This window comes from Phalacrocorax carbo, chromosome 3 (genome assembly GCF_963921805.1).
Source record: "Phalacrocorax carbo chromosome 3, bPhaCar2.1, whole genome shotgun sequence".
NCBI classification, from domain to species: Eukaryota; Metazoa; Chordata; class Aves; order Suliformes; family Phalacrocoracidae; genus Phalacrocorax; species Phalacrocorax carbo.
In genome coordinates, this window is record NC_087515.1 from 47303572 (window position 1) to 47324250 (window position 20679).

The following is a 20679-nucleotide window of genomic DNA, read 5'->3' on the forward strand; positions in this document are numbered from 1 at the left end:
TGTTAACCTTCCTGTGCCTGATATGTGGTTTGTCAATTAGGCAGCAGAAGCTGAGTTGGTTGTATATTGACCTACAAGCATTAAACAACTGGCTGGGAGCCATATCCTGTGAAGAGTGTACTGTCCTTTTGATTTGAAAAGCAGCACCACAGTTGTGGTTCCACTTAGGGCTTTTGAAAAGCAGGCTTTAATAAAAAATAAAAAGAAAAAAAGAGGGGAAGAAAATTATTTTTCACCAGGTGCACTTTGACTACTTATTCGGAAAAAAATAAAAAGGATTTTGCACAGAAGTATCAGTAGTTTTCCAAGGGTTATTAACATGCATAGCCATGCCTGCCTGGCTTGACTGTGCAGTATGCTCCTAGACAGAATGACAAAGCTGGAAAAATGAAGTCAAGGAAATATGAGCTGATTTATTTTTTATGTGTAACAAGCTAAACCTTGATCCAGTGCATCTGTGGAGCAAAAGAATATTTATTCAGTTCCACGATTGAAAACACTGAGAAACACATGAGGTGAGTGTGAATTGTCTCAGCTGAACTCATGTATTCTCCAGATATAATTAAATACTGGCCCAATTTTTAATGTGGGCTACTTAATTGGATGTCAGAAATTCCACATTTGGAGGTTCAGTTTGACCTTTAGTTACATAAAAGAAGCATTTAAGAGTCTCCAGTGAGTGTCAGTGTCTGAACGCAGATGCCTTATTTGAAAACTGTGCTCCTTTACAATGATGCATTCCAGGAGGAGAAAGCCCTGATCCTGCAAACAGTTTGAAGCAGGCTTCAGCTTGCTGCCACTGACACCAGCTTGCTGGAATCCACTCGTTCCAGGGAATGGTACGCTAGTAAAGACAAGTGCATGTGGAAGTGGTTGCAGAGTTCAGGTCTAAATTAGCATGAGATTTTTCTCCCATGTAAGTGCACTATAAATTTGAGAATATGCTTTAATTTCAAGGTGGAGATTCAGAAATGAAAGAGAAAGTGCTCAGATAACCACCTTTCTCAAATTCCAGAGGATTTATAGAGAAAACAACCAAATCAGTTACAATGAGACTTTCAGTAAGTGGTAGAGCTTGCTAAAGATGGTGTGACGGGGTGAAAAGGGGACTTTGATATGCACACATGATAATTTTTAATCCAGCCAGCCTGGAGAAGATAAACAGCACTGAAACCTGGCAAGATCACCTGTAGCTCACACCATCCACCTAGGAAAGAAGCAAGGGATGTAGACAGGTATTCTTGTGCATAGCTATTGGAGAAGTCAGTAATCCCTAGTGAAGTGCTCTGAAGGAACACTTGTGGAACATGGAAGTCTTAAAGCATCTGAAGCTGTTTGCTCAGTGAAGCTTTATCTGTGCCCCAAGACCTGGAGACACTCTTGCAGCTCCTGCTGTCTCAAGCTTGACCTCCATCAGTACGTTGCACAGCAGAGTTAAAGCTAAGTGAAATAGGCAGTCTGCACACTGCTAACACTGCTCCAGTAGGTAGGCTCATATAGGCTGTGGCTCCCTTTCTGTGATTCCCTTTCTGTAGAGTAAAAATTAGTGATTAACTTACAAAGGGAAATTGTTTGCTCACTAGTTTTGAAATCTGTGAGCTGCTTACAAGGTTTAGGAATGATGTGAGAATCTCCAGACTTAGCTTTGGTTTCTGATATTGCTTGGATGTGTATGTACAGGTCCCCATTTACTATGACATTATTCTGAAACATGCAAACTGATGCTCTTGTTCCCGTATTGATTTGTGTGGTCAATTAAATTAATGTAAAAAAAAAAAAGTAATTTTAAGGGTAAAAATGTCACCAGTAAAAGGCATTGCTCAATGAAATGTGTTCCTCACTTGCCAGCTACTACTTGGCAGGAGGAATGAACAGACAAGGTCATTAGTTTGGTACTTTCTGGAGAAGGATGCAATGTACCTCATACAAACTGCAAAATCCAGGGGGATGCCAGACTACCAGCGTAGAGTTACTGTGTTTGCCGAGCTACAGGGGATGTTAAAAACCTGTAGATAACTTCTACACTTTAAACAAGTGTTCTTACTGTGGATGGCTTGCAATTCACACAGGACAGGTGTCCACAAGAAAAAACTGGACTGTCAGCACTGAATGTGGTCCTCTAACTTGAATTACTTCCACAGTACTTGCTAGTGCAACTGTATATATGCAAGACAGTTTAAGCTGGCTGGTCTAAGTGTATAAAGTAATCTAGCAAATGGAATTCCCCAGGATAATTGTGTTTGTCTTTAGAAGCAATTCTTTGTCTCATTGTATTTATTTAAAAAAAAAAGTTTCACAGATAAAGAAATGGAAGTTCTTTCCAGAGAGAAAAAATATTGCATAATAAATAGGTGGATTGGATAGTTCTAGTGATTTGGATCGTACCTTGTGGAATATACAAGGGAGTGACCTACAATCTTTTTATTTCTAGTGGTTCTTAAACCACAGGTAACCCTTGCAATAGGCTTCAAAAGGAAAGCCTGTTATAAAACATTTTTAAGCAAAAATAACTTAGGGTTCATGTTTCCAGATTTTTATCTGTAATTCTGTGGACTAGTAGCTAAAAGAAAAGGAACACTGAAGTTCTCAAGATTCCAGGAGCTGGGTCTTTCTTTACAATTTTCTTTTTATAAAAAGCCCACCCAGTATCAGAATAAGTAGCAGAAAAATAATGAATGTGGCAGTCCTCTTGTCACACTGAATTTCCTGCACTTTTTTTTTTTAAACAAATGATGGCCCTAGTGAGAGGGTGAGACTGTGTACAAATGTTTGTGGTTTAGAGCCCAGTTTTCCAAAGCAAAGTCCAGAATACACAATACGTCACCTGTTTGTACTCCAGCTCCATGAGGCAACTAAAACAGAATTATACACCGTTTCCAGATCAGCTCTCCCATGGGTCTTTAAAGCTGAGTTTTGGTCTCCACAACACACAAAAATGTTTCCCCACATGAATTCAAATATTACTTCTTGGCTGTACAGCATGCTACAGGCTTTATCCACTGGTGTTACACTTTTATACTGTTTTAACCATTCTCAAACTAAGGTGGGGAGCATGGGTTTGCCAGAGTAGTATTAGTCTGCCTTTGGCTAAGGAAGTATATGCATTTCTTGCTATTACTGCTAAGCAGATTATTCACTGTTTATGTGAAGAAAATTTATAATGTCTTGCAAGGTTGTAATATACTTAATGAGAGACAGAGGGGATTTTGCCAAGTGGGGTTCTTCCACCTCCAGTTTGATCCACTTTTATGACTGACTTTATGACTGAAATCAGACCCTGTGTGGATGTTTTGATTTGATGATATGTGAGTTTAGAGCCCAAGCGAATACCTGGGCATGGCAAAAGAAGGATTGCCGTTGTCTTCAGTAGCATTGGAAGATATCCAGTGATTAGTACCAACAAAGACTTTACTGAAGTTAGGACTGATGCTGGCATGTAGCTCTTCCTCTGTGCCTTTCTCCTAGAGCTTCCAGTCTGTGAAGGGAAAGCTTACCCAGTGAGAATGAAAAATGTATGATGGTACACAGGTTCTCTGTGCTGATAGTCAGCAGGAGAATCGGCCAGTGTCAGAAGTCCCAATGGGTATGTTTGTTCTGTGCCATGGTCATCTGGATTGGGGCATTTATTGGCTCCTTTCCCACTTGTGGTCCCTTGGCCCTGCTCTGGAGACATACATGACATGTAGGCCAGGTGCTGACTCCCAAGACATGGAGTAAGTCCAACAAAGGTAGACTTCAGTAATCCTTCTCCTCTGTTGGATTTCTGAATACAAAATCAGAAGGAGCACAGGGCATGACTGCTGCATATAGAAATTAAGAAGCTGGCAATAGATAGCTCAGTTTTTTATTACAGTTTTTATCCACTTACGTATCGTGTAGTTCCGTTGATTATTACTACATTTTTAGTTTTGACAACTATTTCTAGTTCTTTAGTTGTAAAAGGTCTTTGGCCAGGTGGCTTTAAGCTCTAAAGTAATATTTATATTAGAGACAAGCCACGGTCATATTTTCAGACACATTGTGGTCATATTTTCAGTCAGGAATTAGTGCAAGAGTAGGATTATTCTTCTCCCTTCTATAGTTATAAATGTTGGATAGAGGTATCTTTCTGGTGTTGTTTCATGTTTGTTCATTTTGGTATGGACAATGGATAGTGTCAATCATGCCGCTGTGTCAGTAGAGCAGAAAAACTAGACAAGGAGGGGAATTGATGTGCATGCTTAGACTCAAGGGGACTATATACAGTGCAAATAAATGGAGAAGGCAGGCTACTTGGAGGCACTGAGTGTTCCCTTTGTACATCAGATTGTGATTTTTGGCTTTTGAAGGCAAGTAGGTGGGCAAAATAGAGCAAAGGAGAGGTTTTTCACTAGCTAGCTCCAAGCTCACCTTTGCCAAGAAAATAAGTGCAAACGGAAACCCAATCATATACAACTGCACTTTGAATTTCAAGGGATGGAAATGTTGTGTGAGAGTCAGAGTCCATGTTTGCTTTCTTGGTGTGGTTTTTTCCCACTCTTTTGAAGAGGAGAATGGAATTTAGAGTGGGGGAAAGAGCAAGCTGGCAGAACTGATAAAGCAAAACATATATTGGCACTACCTGACAATAATATGCATTTAACTGCCAACAAAGGGAACACTAAATAAATACGGAGTGCTTACCAAGTGCTGCTGGCTAGATTTATTTTGGTTTTGTGTTTGGATTTTTTTTCCCTGCCCTCAGTGTTTTTGCTAATTATAAGTTGCGGCACCAAGAATATTTAATTTTGTTGAAAGGATGTGTGGTTTTTTGGGTGGAAGTAGCCAGTCGTACTACAGAAGTAAAATGTCCTAAAGTAAAGGTTTTGAAGCATTCCCTGTCCATCTAAGCAAGCACCTTATGGTGTTGGAACTTTATATATATATCAGCTTTACCACTGAGGCCATCTTTAGGGTGTTCTCTGCACATACCCTTATAGTTTCAGTGATAAAACTTCATAGTTCAGCAAGATGGATTCAGTTATGCCAGGGTAAGTGTCCTTATTCCAATTACATTTATTTTGCTGATTTATCTTCACTGATTTTAAAAAATAAATGCAGAATGCTGTTATAAAAAACCAGTGACCCTCATGAAAAGCTGTGGAGTCTGGACCTGCGTGGATATCTTTGTTGAATACCCTTTTTCCTATTGTTCTACACTGTGGTCACATCTATCTGATTCTGGAGGCATCTGCTGTAGCTTAGAGGAGATTTCTGGTGTAAATGGGGGGCCTCAGCTTTTCTGTCAGCCTCTTTGGGAACTTCAGATATTTCTTAGAGCAGAAAGGGAAGGAGAAAGCTGGGACACCTCTGAGTTTTCAGCAGATGTTTAAGCCATATGAAGCCTTAGGCAGCTGATCTGCTTTCACATCCTTTATACAATTTTCAAGGCTGAGACTGGCACTGGATGCTCTGGGAGCCTGAACTGGCCCTTTTTTTCCCTGCCTCCATCTGGATACCAGACAGGAGTCCTCCTGAAAGGATGGTCCGTAGCAAAATAAGTCGGTCTTAATTCACTTGGCTCATTCCACTGCAGCCAGTTGAATCACTGTGAAAAGACAACCTGGAACGAGTCACATGGGTACAGACTTCTTGTGAAGTGCTGAGAGACAAGGCCCAGAATCTTATACCCTGCTGCCCCCTTATTTTTTTACCTGGAAACTCCTCCAAAGACTTAATGTCAGAGAAAAACTTATTCTTTCAAGGTTTGCTTTTTTAAAAAATCTATTTATGACTCCTTAGATAATGCATGTACAGAGCTTATCTATTGGCAGGAAGCAAGACAAAGTTCTCAATCTCTTTATTTTAATTCTTGTTTTATTTGTGGGGAGGTGGCTGCAAAGAAGTAATGTGGCTTCTCCAGTGAAGGTGTGTGCTTTGGGATTGCCTTCAGGAGTCCCATTAGTTGCTCAAATTAAAGGTTCTGGTGTGTTACTAGGAACAGCTCTTCTTATTAAACTCATTCATTCAAGATAAAAATGAATCAGCTTTTAATCTCATCTGTTGATCAGTGACGAGTCAGCAAATTCATTTACGGTACTACCAGCTGAGGTGAAATGTGTGTTTGCTGCTGCTAACAGAGTCAAAAAAACAATGGAGAGGTTTTCTTTATTGACTTTGAATTATTCTCCAAACTGTGAAGTGGTTCCTGTCCCAGACTCATTTTGTGTCTCATCTATCATATATCTAAAGGCAATGTTATAGGTCACAGGTAGCAATCGTTACGGCTTATCAATAACCTTGGATTTTGTGGGGACAGGACTTGGGCATATCAGTTCAGGAGAGAGTCTATGGCATGTAGGGATCACAGTATTCTGAGTGTTAGAAGTGCTGACACAAGACTTATATTTTTTAAGTCCTTCTATGGACTTGCCATGTAATTCTTTCAGGCTTCAGTACCACAAGAGCTGCAGAGCAGTTCTCACAGAAACTCCCACTGAAATACTTGCTGGCAGAACATATTTCTGTTGTAGGACAAATTAAATTTCTGTTATAACTGTGTGTGTATAGACAATGATCTGCTGTTGGTGAGTAGTAATCTATAGTTATAAAGCTAACTGAACCAGCTGAGCCAGGATCCCTGTAGTCCAGGAATTCTTCTATTGTCAGAGAGAAGTATCTCCAGAGAATATCTCAGGTGGTAGATGTTGTCTGTCCCCCTGCTGACTACAAAGGGATAGGACGCTCCAAACTTAAGCGTGTCCTTTACAAGTTTCTAACCGTAATAGCATGAAACTGGAAATAGGGTTTTCTTTTTTTCTCTCCTTTTTTCTCCTTTTTAATGTAAAAAAAAAAGTTTTTTTAAAAAAAGAGACAGTATTTTCACAACTAGCAGCCAAATTATAATAGCATTTTCTGCTTTCTCCTGCTACTGTGAGGAATAACACAATTTCTTTTTCTTTGTACAATGGACATGAAGTTAAGCAAACATTAAGTTTAGAGCAACTATGGCTGGAACATGTAAGAACCAAAGTCATGCTGACCTTTGGGATTCAGATTTGGAAGGAAAATGGGATGACACTACTCACAGCCTTGGCGTTTCAGAATCAGAACTGTGGTGTTTTAGGGTCACATCTGCTCAAACAATCTTCAACTAGCATGTTAACAGCATTGGTATTTGTATTTTCCAGGTTGATTCTACCTTTGATGGCCTGTTTATCTCTACCTGTACAGTCAGGAAAAGACAGCCCTGCATCGCTTCAGATTTGGTAAGTTTTCTTTGGGATGGAAAAAACCAAAAGCCTTAAGCTGAAAGCTTAAACCTAACATGAATCTATACCAAACCAAATAAATGCACTGAGACAAGTGTCCATCTGTATCCTGATATCTCTGAAGAACGGCAAAAAAGTGGAATATCTTGGATACAGCAATCCAGTGAGTCTGTTGTATCTAGGTAGGTTTTTATATGACCGACCAGCTTCATGGTGTCTTGGTGCCTTTTCAGTTCCCACAGATCTGCTTAAAGTTAAGGCTGGTATTTAAAAAAAACAAAACAAGGCAGATACTGATCTGGTGACACACAGTACAGCGTTTATTCTGCCAGCATCTTGTCAACATAAAGGCTTTCAAAACAGTAGGCCTGGAAATAGATGTTTCTTTCATCTTAGCAGCGCTGGGTGGTCTGACTCCTGAACATTTGTTACCCATTATTGAAGACCACTGAATAAAGGTGAGTGTCCACAAAAATGAAGTACTGGAGCTTACACTTCCTTACATAAAAGTACACTTGTTTATACACTTTATAGATTCCCTACATGGTTAGATTCCCTGCATAGTTAATAGTAATTCCCATATATAATGTTTAATGGTTTGGGTTGCTGGAAGTCCACTGAAACCTGGTCTTCAAGGTTAAAGGGCTAAAGCAGAGCTGGTACATTGTCGTCATTATTACCATTATGTTGTCTCTAAAGAAAGCTAGCATCACTTTTATAGCTGAAAACTATGCTTTGCATGGTTATAAAGACTGCATATAGGGCTGGTTAAAGAAATGGGAGAACACTTTTGGGAAGCAATTTAAAATTCCAGAAATGGAGTAGTGGTGCTTTTTTCAGGGTTTTACATAGAACTGTTATCTTGCTATTCCTTGTTTGGGAAAGGTACCCCAAACTAAGTACCTAATAAAATGTAGATATTGAACCAGTTTATAGTTTTTAAAACTTCAGTAACCATGAAAATTGGGAAATGTTAGATATGTTTTTGTCGAATACATATGTTTGTACTGGAAAATTCTGCCAATTTTATATTTATGTATGTAGAGAAATACATGTAATGTGTTTGCATTGATATCGATGCATACAGGCACTTTTGAGACCTTATTTGTTATCCTAGTAATGGGTATAGCAGACCAACTTAGGAGAGTCAAGTATGAAAATATACTTGTAGTGGCACAGTGACAGCTTACTATCACTTTGCTCTGCAGCATTAAGGCATAGTGGAAGAAGCTACATGTATAGACTGTGTATGTTATACAGGAAACATAATCTAGCCAAAGCTGAATCATCTAAAGGGTTGGAAGTGACCTAAAGTGGGAATGAATAAAGTGGGTATGCTTTCCAAAAAAGTCTACTGAAGTTTTTCTCACATCAATTGTCATGACAATAGGTGGCACCCTTATGCCAAAAAACCCCACCTTTTTTAACTTAACTAGACTTCCTTGGACTTTATCTAGTGGAATTCCTTTAACCAAAATTGTTGGAATTAAAAGCAAAAGCAAGTCATCAAAGCAGAATATTCATTAGGGAAATTGAGGACATGCCTGGAAAACAAAAGTATAAACTCCATTCTGACTGTTGAGTTTAACACATGACTTAACAACCAGTACTGCTCTGTTGAGAAACCTGAGAATTTTGAGTATGAGCATATATTGAGTGAAGCAGACAGACTGTGTAAATTTATAGTTTAGAACTGAGGATTTTGAATTCTTTGGGATTACTTCAGAGTGCAAGAGAAACAAAATGTGTCCTGTTTTATTTGTCCCGGTGCACAAACCCTCGGGTGCATAGGTTATCTAGACGATCTGAAACTCACACCTGTGTAAAATCAGAAAGGGAATCTTATAAGAATGGATTTCTTTCAGTGGAGTTTTTGTCACTTTTACTTCCAAAGTGAACCAAAACCTGGAAAAAAATGTTAACCAAACTTTGTCAAGCCACAAGCATTTTGGCTTGCAGTTTGGATAAATGTTCAGGACACTTCTTACTATAGCCTGAACAGACCTTATTCACTGCTCCTCTGCTGAGATTGGAAGGAGATTAGGAAGAGGCAGAAGCAAGAACATTAAAAATGCCTAAATGCGTTGTAGAACGATGAAAGGCCACCACATATTAGGAGTGTGAAAAGACAGGTGCTTTTATTGTATACTGATTTTGCTGGTATAATTGGGTATAAGAAGAGAAATTTTGCTAAGCATAAATTTTATGCATATTTTATTTTCCCAAATATAACATTTAAAGATCTGGTGTAATTCTGAGGTCATAAATTGTCTTAGGCCTGCAGATAAAATTTGCAAAGCCTCAAACATTTATAATGGAATTGTATCAGAAGCAGCTTCAGGATTCATTGAACTTTGATAGTCTTGGCAATGTCTCTGTTATGCTTTTGCTGGCATTTTGTTTCATCTTTATATTGCAAAACATTGCAAAAGTAATATCTTAGGGTGGTAGTGCAAAACTGAAGGGGAAAAAGAATTTTGAAAGAATTGATGGAGCTAATGAAATTCCATTCTAATTTATGAGACTTACTTAACACAGCTGTTCTCTAAAAGTTTGCTGACGTAGCTATGATGCTGGGAAAATTAAAGTTTCCAGTGTTTCATGAAATGTTATTTATTTGGACCTCTCTCCATTTCCTTTTCATCATCTCATGCTGATTTTTGCAAAGTTTTTTTGCAAAGCAGTTTAATACCTGGACAAATTGTATTGTATTCATTGTGTTGTATTCATTAGGATGAATGCTGTCTCCATGCTTTGGTGCCAAAATGGAATTGTTGACTTCTGCGTAGCATTTGCTCCTCAGCAGCAACGGATCTGGGTTTAAATAGGTGGTTACAGAGCCAATAGGACCAAGAGACTATTGCAAGTCAGTAAAGTCTATAATATTGCACTTAAATGACATTAAATGAAGATGATTTACCAAACACTTTCATATGCTCATCTTGGACAGACAAATATTCTCTTGCCGCTGTTAAGTGTTTCTAGTCCTTGAATTTCACAGATGGGAAAACTCATGGGTAGAAAATGAAGTATCTTGTAACACTGTCATATTTTGCAACTTCTTATGAAAATACAAATCCTAAGCCTGATTGCTTTATGTTTTTTAAAAATATATCTTTTTTTTCACCTGCAAGTTCTGTTATAGCATAAAACCAGCTTAAGAAACTGTACCCCTCCCCAACACTTCACATGTGTGACTCATCACGTGCGTGTGAACATGCTCATCCTGCAGAAAAGATGCATGTTTCTGGATAGAAATCCTTGTAATACAGTTTGAAGCCTTTGGTATTATGCTTTTTAAACTATCTTTTCAGTATCAGTGCGAAAGAAGGTAGAACTCCTTGATGGAAGGTCTGTGTCAAAGTTGCTGATTGGACTCCAACTTGTTTGGAGACCTGTGCCAGCAGTAAAGAAAAAAATATATTTTTTTTTTTTTTTGTTACCCTGGTTTTAGGGTAGGCAGAAGCCATTTCAATGCAACATGTATCTTTGGGGATGGTGGTGGGAAAGGCTTGCCAATCCAAAACTCTTCCAGTGAGGCTGTCATGTGGTAGAAGTATATTCTGCTTTTTTGTGGGCAAATAAATGAAATTGAAAAAGAAAAACCTCAATTATCTTTTAATCGTTCATAAACTAACTTTAGAATATTTTCTGAGAGCATAAAATGTTATTCATCCACAGCTTCTGAAACAAAAAGGAAGAAAAAGTACGCTGCATATTCAGAGAACTGTGCAATGGATCTGTATGGAAGAACCCTCCCAATTGCATTTTGCTTTGATAACTAGAGTTCTATTTATCTGGCTATGATTATTTCCCGGGTATTTTGCATATAAAATCATTCATATCTGGCATAAGCTGTGAGAATCCTGAAAAGCAGCGGTAAAAAGTGACTTTGGGCCAGAAGGTGCCATCTGTCTTTAAATAACACTTTTCCTGAAGAAACTGTCTCTTCATACCAATGTATGATGAAAAGTGCACCAGTCATGCACTTGTTTTAAATTTCCTGTACTGTCTTGGTGGTAGAAGGACTGCCAAAGCAGTGGTGACAAAGTCATCAACATGTGGAATACTTAGTTTTTGGTCCTGGAGAATCACTTACTGTGTGGTCCAGGAACTTGTCCTGTTTCCACTGGAAAAAAGAGCTTCTGGCAGAAGATGTCAATTGAAAGGCAGTTTAATTTCTGGTCTGCCAACTGTTGATAATGAGGTGTAGGTTTAAATTTAGACCTCTGTGCTCCTTACTGAGTGGACAGTGGACTCTGACCTTGATTTTTGATATATATGATATATTAAATTTTTATTATATCTTTGTGTCTATATAAATATATCCCAGAGAATGAATCCCTGAGGTTCAAGCTGAATATTCTAAGGTGACCTGTGTGCACATTGCTATGGGCTAAGTGCATGTACAGCTGACTTTCCATGTTCTCATCATGTGATGAGCACAGCACTTTGTTTTGGGCTTTATATTGTCTCTCTGCGGTCCAAGACATTGCAATTACTTATTGGTATTTTTATAACTCAAAATGTCTTAAATACTGTATGTAGGGGCTGTGCTGCAGCCCACCAGAATGAGGTTCTTAAAGCATGAAATTTTCACGGATCCTGGTACCTGCAGTGTTGTCCAAGGATAGAAATGTCACTGGAAAAATGGAGCCCTACATAAGGGACTGAAGTCCATGAAGTGAACTGTAGCCAGTTAAACCTGGATTTTGTTTCAGAAGGAATTAGTCAGCTGACTCCAGGAGACAGCCTGGAAGGAAGCTGATGTTTATAAAATTTGTGTGATTGAGGAGCAGGACTTGAGGCTGAACTGGGAATTCTTTATTTTAATGTGTACTTGTACCCAGTCAAAGCTTTAGATAAGCTCAGTGAAGCAATGGAGCACTGCTATTTCAAGGGACAGGAGAAAGGAAGAAATGTGTTCCCATTACAACTGATAAGAAATGAAATATTGTTTGCATTAAGCAAGATATTGTTGAACTACAGACTGAGTTCTGGGAGGGTAGAAGAACAAAGGCTCTTAAAATCTGTACTTTCTACATGGCTACAGAAGCACTCTTTGCAGTCCTCCCGATTTTAATAGTTTTTAACTGAAGTCCACTAGGAGTTGAGTCCAGAAATACGTGATTGTTTGTTCAGATGTGTAAGTGAGGTATCACTTGTCAGAGCTACATAAATACTCTATTTTATACAGGCTTGGAAAAGTCAACTGGTTTTGAGGGACCTTGCTCTCTAATGGTTCAGATATGGGACAAATAGGCGGATTATTTTTTTCTGTATAACACCTTCTCTAAAGCTTGTTTTTCCTAATCTCCCAAAGTAAATCAGTATCAGAACAGTATATTGGGGATAATTTGCATTATTTCACAAATGTTTTAGAATTTATAAAATCAGGATCCTGCCTAATCTAATGGATTAAGCATTAGAATTACAAACAATATGGTGGTTCAAAATACTATTTTTGACCTTGCTCTCAATGGGACAGAATTTAGGATTTAGAGCCTATTGCATGCTGACATTGTCCTCTGTCATTTTTGTAGGTGCTTTATAGATATATAATTCATATATACATTCATAGATACATTATTTAGATTTTTCACAATGCAGTAATCTTTTTTATTTTTTTTTAAATCTCTGAACATAGACTAAAAAAATTTTACTGGTTACTATATGAAGATTGTTCTAAATTACAGAGTCCAAAGTTTAGGAGTAAAAAATATTTACAGAAGTAAATGCCCTGGTGTATCAAGCACTTGAAGAACCTTTCTTCATAAGAAAGAAAGGGCCTATTTACAACTCACTTGTACATACACAATGTATGAAGTATTCTGGCTCACTGGTCAAATTTTATAATACAGAAAAAACAGATTGTGTGGTTTGCAGGGAGTTGCAATACTAAATGAAGCACATTAAAAATACATTTCTGGCCTAATTCCATTTTCCAAATCCACATATTAAACATGAATATAATAGCCCACGTTTCAAAACCGACAATGTTCTCCTTAGAACCCAGCATCTTTTTTTTCAGAGTGTTAGGAGTTTCCATGAGTTATGCTGTACTCATAGCACACAGAGATGGGTGTGGGTAGTAGGACACTGGCCCTCATGGAGTGTTCTGAGAACCCAGGAAATTTTGAGCAATATGAAGGTTAGAGATAACGTCCATGTTTGCAAGCTTCAGTACAAGTTTGTCAAGGTTTTAAGTTTCTCAGCTGGGGGCTTAGATTTAAATTCCAGCCTAGACTTCTAGGTACTTGTCTAGAAATAGGTCTTAATATCACTGTGACTCACCTCTCTGTTTTCTGCTTGTGGGCTGTGCCCCTTTGCCTGCTGAGACAGTAAGTTATTTGGAGCATAGTCTCCTCCTGTGGATACATACAGATCCCTGTGTAAGGGACTTCTGAGCTCATGGGGACAGGCCCTCAAATTTTTTCTGTCTCATTGAACATCTCTCTCTGGTAGAAAAATGGAGATGTAAGTCAGCCAAGTGTGTCCCGGTTTTCAGGCTGGGACAACCTGCTCAAGCCTGGAAGCATTGCAATGATATGAATAAGTAGTTGTGGGAGATGCCTAATTACCTGGTGAAGTAGTTGCAGGAGTGAGGTATGCTTAGCCTTTTGTAAAGAGTATACAGCTTCTGATGTGCTTAGTCAGGCAAACTTTTGGCTTTTCCTTATTTTGTTTCTAGCAGTACAGCAGAGATGCTAAGTACTTTGTTGACGCCATGGAACTGGTCACGTCTTAGTATCTCCCCTTTCTGTTACCTCCATGTTTAGCAGCAAATGGTTAAATAAGGCATGATAGCCTTGCTAATCTTCAGACAACCCAAGCACCTTCATGCATCAGACGTTTCCACAGGACCTGTGGGGAGAAAACAGTAGGGTTGACCACTAAAATGTGCTATTTTATTGGACGTGGGCAAACAAATATGGTTTTGGTCAAAGTGGTTAACAAAGACCAAACTGGTCTCACTCATTTTTCTGAAAGTTTTGTGTGTACTAGGGAGCTTTGGGCTTAGCTGGAAACCTTGGATGTCGTTAATGAGCCGCCATGCTTTATTTACAAGCCTTCCATGTAAGGTTGGAAGGTGAAAGAAAGAAATCCCAGACCTGTGAACCATGCTGCAGAATGCACATATTTATCATGCATGGATCTCTGGAGAAGTCTTCCACCAAGCTGACACTAACACTGACAGCCAGATGTGCAATTCGGAGAAAAGCAACAATGAAAATAGACTGTGGTTTACAACTGCTTGCAACAATAAACAATGCATATCAAAGGATCCCCCAAAACACACTTTCTCTGCAGAAACCTACATGGTTTTATTATTCTAGTTTATAAAGCATTTTTGTAATTTTTTGTAGAAGAATTAAATAGTTGCAGATTCCTACCAGGGACAATTGTCAAGGACTGGACTGGGCTTACTGGTCAACCACATCCATCCCAAAGAGACTGGGTGCATAGTCAGCAAAAACTTCCTTAAGGAAGATGTTACTTGCCAAAATCGACATTCTTAAATCTGCACTGCATTTTTATAGGGGCATTACTTACATAAGGCTCTTCCACTGCCCACTGCAAATTGTTACAGATGTCATTTTATGTAGTGTCAGTTGGACTGTGCAACATTCAGTTCTTCTCTTAACTGATGGTGAGTTCACCTATATGGCTAACAGGATGAAACAGGAGTGTCCGTCCCCTCCAAGCACTCATTAATTGCTTTTTACAGGTAAACACAAATATCACAATCTGGCATGACAAAATGCCATAAGAAGCCTTTGAAACACATTTCAATACGTAGCCATTTAAAATGCGTAGGGTGTAAATTGGAAGTGTTGCCCGGTAGAAAAATTTATTCAGCTTTGCAAACTGATCTGGAAGAACTGACATGTGAACAGGAAAGTGACAAAATCAGCTTTACTATGAAAACAAGTAAAGCCTCTGTTTCAGCTTGCTTTTTCCTGAATCTATTTTAAATCTTTAGCATTCTTTTAGCCTCCAGCTTTCTCTAAAGTTGAAAGATGCTCTGTTCTCCAAGGCGCTCATCACCTTACTAGGAAAGCCATAGAAGACGACTCATAATGTCTTCTATTATACAGCTATATCTTTACTTAATGTTGAGATTAAATTCTTTGTTAAAGTTCTAGCAATAAAGTTGCAGAAACCTATTCCCTATATTGTTTCAGCTGATCAAGCAATATTTGGAATTCTCTCTGTGTCCTGAAACTTCAGGAAGTTAATAGTTTGTGTTATCCTAACACAGTCAAACTCTTGTCACTTTCCTGGAATCTTTGTGGGCTGAAATACTTGGGTAGTTTTACTTTTGCAGACATCCGCAGTCTACCATGGAATAAAATGTGAGAAAATTTTAGTTGTATTTTATTACTTCAGAATAGTTCTAGGTGGAAAAGAGCAGACAAAATAATTGTTCTTGGATTTATTTCTTCTATTCTGGCCATTCCCTTTTAACCTTGGTATATTACTTCTCCAAGGTTCTGTATTTTCCTAAATCAAGCTAGGAATAGTCATCAGGGAACAAAATATATAGGTGATAATTTCACTCATGCATGCTAGGTCTTCAGATTTCAAATAACTATGCACAATGTCATCATTTATTTGCTTCTTAGAGGTCACAATTTGAGAAGCCAGTTGTTAAGGAAGGATATCAGAAATGGAATGCCTGCAAAGAAATCTGTGAGTTCACTGAGTTACAGGAGAATTAAGGAAGGTTTTGAGCACATTGCTGAGAAGCTGAATGATATTCCTTGTAGGAGCCTTTGTCTCAGGTGGATATTACCCCATGATAGCTAATCTGAACCTGCTCTTCTCTAACACTAAAGATGAAGTTTTCTAAGAAGGCGAGATGCAGGAAAAAATAATAAAAAAATAATAAAAGCAATCAAAACAGATCTGCCCATCAAAGTTGGTGGCTGTGAAATTCTGGGTGTGGACAACTGTGACCTTTTGAGTTTTAAGATGAGATTAAAATATTCAGAAAGTTCAGACAAGAACTGTGTGCCCTCCTCTCCAGGCTATACAGACACTTTTGTTTGCTGTCCTGAAGACCCAGAGAGCTTGACACCCTTTGTTGCACAGTGGCAGGGCTACAGAAAAGAGGAGAGTTAGTTCTGGCTGCAAAGTGTGAATATAAGCTTAAACACGACACTGAAGAAAACCTAGAGCTTGTGCCTCCCACTTTCTGGGACTATACTGTTCCTGGTGTCACCTGTGAGAAGGGTAGATAGTATTTGCTTGGGAGTCTTTATCATCGTCTGCATATTTAGCATTACTGCTGTATGTAAGCCAGTAGCTGTCCCACTGTGGCCCTCTTTTCCCAGTATTTCTGATAGACTACAGACTCTTCAATGAGTGGAAGTGGGGTGGAAGCTGGAGTGCTTTCCTAATTCACTGGCTGGTCTTTACATGCTGTAACGGACAAGCTCTTGTGGTAATGGGATTAAAATGTTACAAGCTTTGTTTTGAAACAATGACAGAAGGAATGTTTGCAATGATTCCTTGTGCAGTGGTCTGTGATTTAGCTCATGTCTGGGAACCACAGTTTCTAGATTGCAGGACAGCTCATAGCTTGGGAATTTCCAAAGCAGCTATTAACTGGAATGTCAGTTTATATAACCGTGTCTGTGTAAGTTCAAGTTTTGTCCTCTTACAGGTGGCAGCAGTGCTGGACAAGGGAAGGGAGAACAGGAGAAAAACTCTTACTGTTCATTTTGTGTGGGTGCGGTGGAAATTCAAACTTTGACTTTCACCCACCATGTCTGGAATTAATCTATCTGGCAAACCAAGTACAATCATGGCAAGAAATTATATTTGCTACACTGAAGCCTTTCTTAGGGGCTGATCCAGCTTCTTATGAGGTCAATGGAAATGCCTTTGTAGGCTCCAGTGGCTTTCCGAAAAGCTCTACGTGGGCTCTGTAGGTTCTTAAAGTCTTATATGGATGCAAGGGCCTCTGCTCCATTCTGAAGTTCATTCTGAACTAGACACTGCCAAATGGATAGGATCAGAAAGCATGTAGGAGGGTGTTGAGACCATTTGCTGAGAATGAGAAATACCACCTCTGTTGTGTCTTGGTCATATTTTTTATTCAGTGATTACCTAAGGTGAAACAATTAGAGAGTCCTTGGAGAATACTGTGAACTAAATATGTAACAGCAAGAAATTACTTCAGTCTGACCCTATAGTCCTGTAGAGGAGCCTCACTGCATCTGTACGTTAAGTACCTAACCTCAGGCAGGAGGTACGGTTTCAGACACACCTCCTCAATTAAATGGTTTGCACAGTGGCTGTTAGAAATCTCAGGTTAAGATCTCTGCTTTTTTTTTTTTTACTTCACTGTCATTGTATATGAAACTAAGGTGCAGCTTCAGCACCATAAATGCCAGCCTACACAGTGGTGCCCAGCTCTGCTGTTTCCTTATTGGATACCTGCTGAAGCAAACCCACACAACTTCAGTTCTGCAGAACAGGCCAGCTTCTTAACATGGGACCACATAAGGTCAAAGATTGAGAATGAGAGACCGTTATTTGCTGAATACACCATAAACTGCAAGAAAATGTGGACACTCCCCAAAACCCTCGTCCACATTCAGAGCATGTCCGAGCTGACTGGGCACTAATGAGTGAGGAAAAAAACATTAGGAAGGAATGACAGGCAAGAGACTGTGTTCAGAATGTACTTCCTTTGCTTTGTTTTGCTTTGCTTGGGTCAGTATATCTCCGAGATGAAGATGAAAGATTCTTCAGGCACTCAAAGGTGTGTGTTTTTCTTCTTTCATTGCCACTTTTTTCCTGACAGGAGTGACGTCTGCTGCAGATTTGGTGCTTAGGAAATGCAACAAAGAAGCCAAGAATAGATACAGTACTGAGGCACACTTAGATCGGTGGAACATAATGAACTTGTGGAGGAGGTGCTTTCAGAGGACCAAACACAGTAACCTGGGGGAGACCCAGCTGTGGGCGAACACACCAGGATAAGAATTGCTAACCTGAATTTTTCCAAAGTTGTATTCCCAGGCTCTCAGAAGAGCAATACTGGCCTCAATATTCAGAAATACGAACCATAATATTACCACTGAATTATTTTTATTTGTCTTCTCATCTCTGTCATTTGAAGGTGGCTAATTGTGTGTTGTTTTAACCCTTTTGGAACTGAATGCTCTTGGACTCCCATACAAGAGGAATACCTAGCTTTCTCTAGTGCCTAATTAGTGCCTTTTTCTTTAGTCACCAATGATTTGAATTTTAACTCATATCTATCATGACTAGAAAACTATGCTTGAAAGGTGAAAGTTCTGATTGCAGTTTAGTGTCTTTGACTGGCAGTGCCAAATCTTTTCAACAAGAACCACAAAAATTGAAGGATTGCTAACACAGTGGTGAGAAATGTTAACATTACAGACATGTTTACTGAAAAGCGGTGCAAGTGTAGTAAAAATGGGTGGTGAAAGCTAATGAACCCTGCTGTAGAAAATTAAAAGCTGCATTCATAGTTGAGACCTCTGTGTCAGGAACTGTGGTGACATGCTTTCTTCATAACCATGAGTTAGCAGAGTTTACAGCAACCTACTTCTGAACCTGGCATAGATATTTTCCAGAGATAAACTGCTGCTCAGACTCTGTGAATCTGAAGGTTATTGGAAAAACAGGAACAGCGATCCTTTCTTCTGAGTAATCTTAGATTACTTTGTAAAATGCAGAATTGTGCTGATACCTTAAATGTAAGAAAACAAAATGAATGAAAGGATTTTGAGATGGATTTTATCTCAACAAGTGAGTTATGCAATTTAATGCACCATAAACATGTAACCCTCACCTCTTCTGTATTACGTTTTGTTTTCAGTTTACCTCCCACCCTCTAACTGTTGTTCTGTTTTCCATTACTACAACTTGCAGTGTAACAACAGAATCATTGAATCATATGAGAAGGGTCCAGCAAACCTTATTTGTTCCACCAAAATTCCTTCCATGTGTTGAAGCTTCCTTTTTTCTTTTGCTAATTTTTGTAATGTGCTTAATTTTAGTCATTTCTCCCACACATTGGAGACCAGCATCCTTCCCTCACCACTGACAGGTTTCAAGGCCATACAAGAAGTAACCAAAGCCTGTTGGACTTACCACATCGTTAGAAGAGTGTGATCACTGTGCATAACTAAAATCTGCTCTCAAAAAGAGGGGAGAGGAGAAGTGCAAAAAAGAAGAGCAAAAAAGAAAAGAGGGCTTGGACCAGAGAAGGTAATTGGTGATTCAAATTAGAGATGCTAAATGGTATAAGAGAGGAGCCAGCCCTCTCTTCTCCTCCTCACATTGGAGGAACATATGATTTCAAAATGGCTAACAAGATATAAAATCAATTAGCTGAGTTCAAATGAGGGGAAACATTGCACCTCCAGGATAAACTGAGCAAACTCATGGGAGAGTGCAAGGCAGTGTGGGATTTTAAGCAAGTTTCTGCAGTAGGCCCTTTGAAGTCTCTCAGCTAGAGCTCGGAATCATGCAGGATTTCATCATGAACTACTGTGTGCTTCATTTGCTCAACAGTGCATTTTGTGCATAAATGTTTGGGGGCAGGTTTCCAAACATTTAATACCTCTTTCTTTCCTTTGGGAAAGGATAATTTGGGTCATTGGTCTCTAAAGATCTCTTTCCAACAATGGTTTTGATTTGCTCAAGGAAAGTGAATGGGAATTCTATTAGAAGCAAATGCATAGCAGAGGCATCTACTACTGCCCTTTAACTGCTGGAGACTTTGCTCTTGTGTGTTTTATTCACCTCATAAAAAAAAGCTTAGAACCTTGTAAAAAATATATATCACAGAAAAGATGTGAGACTTAGCACAAATATATACCACACACATAGGGTGGTCTTTTCTTTGCGTGTATCCAATAAAATTTATTTTTTTTCATGTTGTTTTTGCCAACTTCCCATTGTTTCCTCGTATATGAATTTGCTTTGGCTTGGGCCATGCTACCTCCACTGTTGTCATAGGCTTTTTCTCTCTCTACAAATTTATAGTTACCCAATAAAAAACAGAGTGAGGATACACTTTGTTAGCAGAGCCAAAGTATGTAAATGTTTATAGGAAGTGATGCTTACATTAATCTTAAGTAAACTGTAAGTATTTATAAAACTTAAAGGCTTAATACTTTCTGGAAACTACATTTTGGTACAGGAGTAGAACTTTTTCTAGCCAAAATGCCAAGGAGTAGAGAACTGGAGCTGAGATCCAGTGCTGTCCCATATAGGTTTTGAATATGGAGGCTTTTTAAAGCAGTGTTTGGAAAAAGTATTTGAAAATATTTGGTGCGTATTCATAGCCAGCCCCCAGAGGGATGTTTGCATTCTTCCATTGGGTCAAAGGCCTATATTCAGAGAGGTGGAGGCCTCAATGTGCTTCCCCACGGCTAGTCATCCATCAGTACAACTACTGTCC

The 20679-nt window shown here is 38.9% G+C and overlaps 1 protein-coding gene across 3 annotated transcripts in view; it reads left to right on the forward strand.

Annotated features, from left to right (window-relative positions):
- Positions 1-20679, forward strand: part of HAO1 (hydroxyacid oxidase 1) — a 420724-nt gene that overhangs the window by 68362 nt on the left and 331683 nt on the right. For all 3 annotated transcript variants that reach the window (XM_064446809.1, XM_064446810.1, XM_064446812.1), the window contains 2 exons: positions 7149-7226; positions 18046-19481. The gene's annotated coding sequence lies outside the window, so the exon portion shown is untranslated. The remainder of the gene's footprint in view (positions 1-7148; positions 7227-18045; positions 19482-20679) is intronic.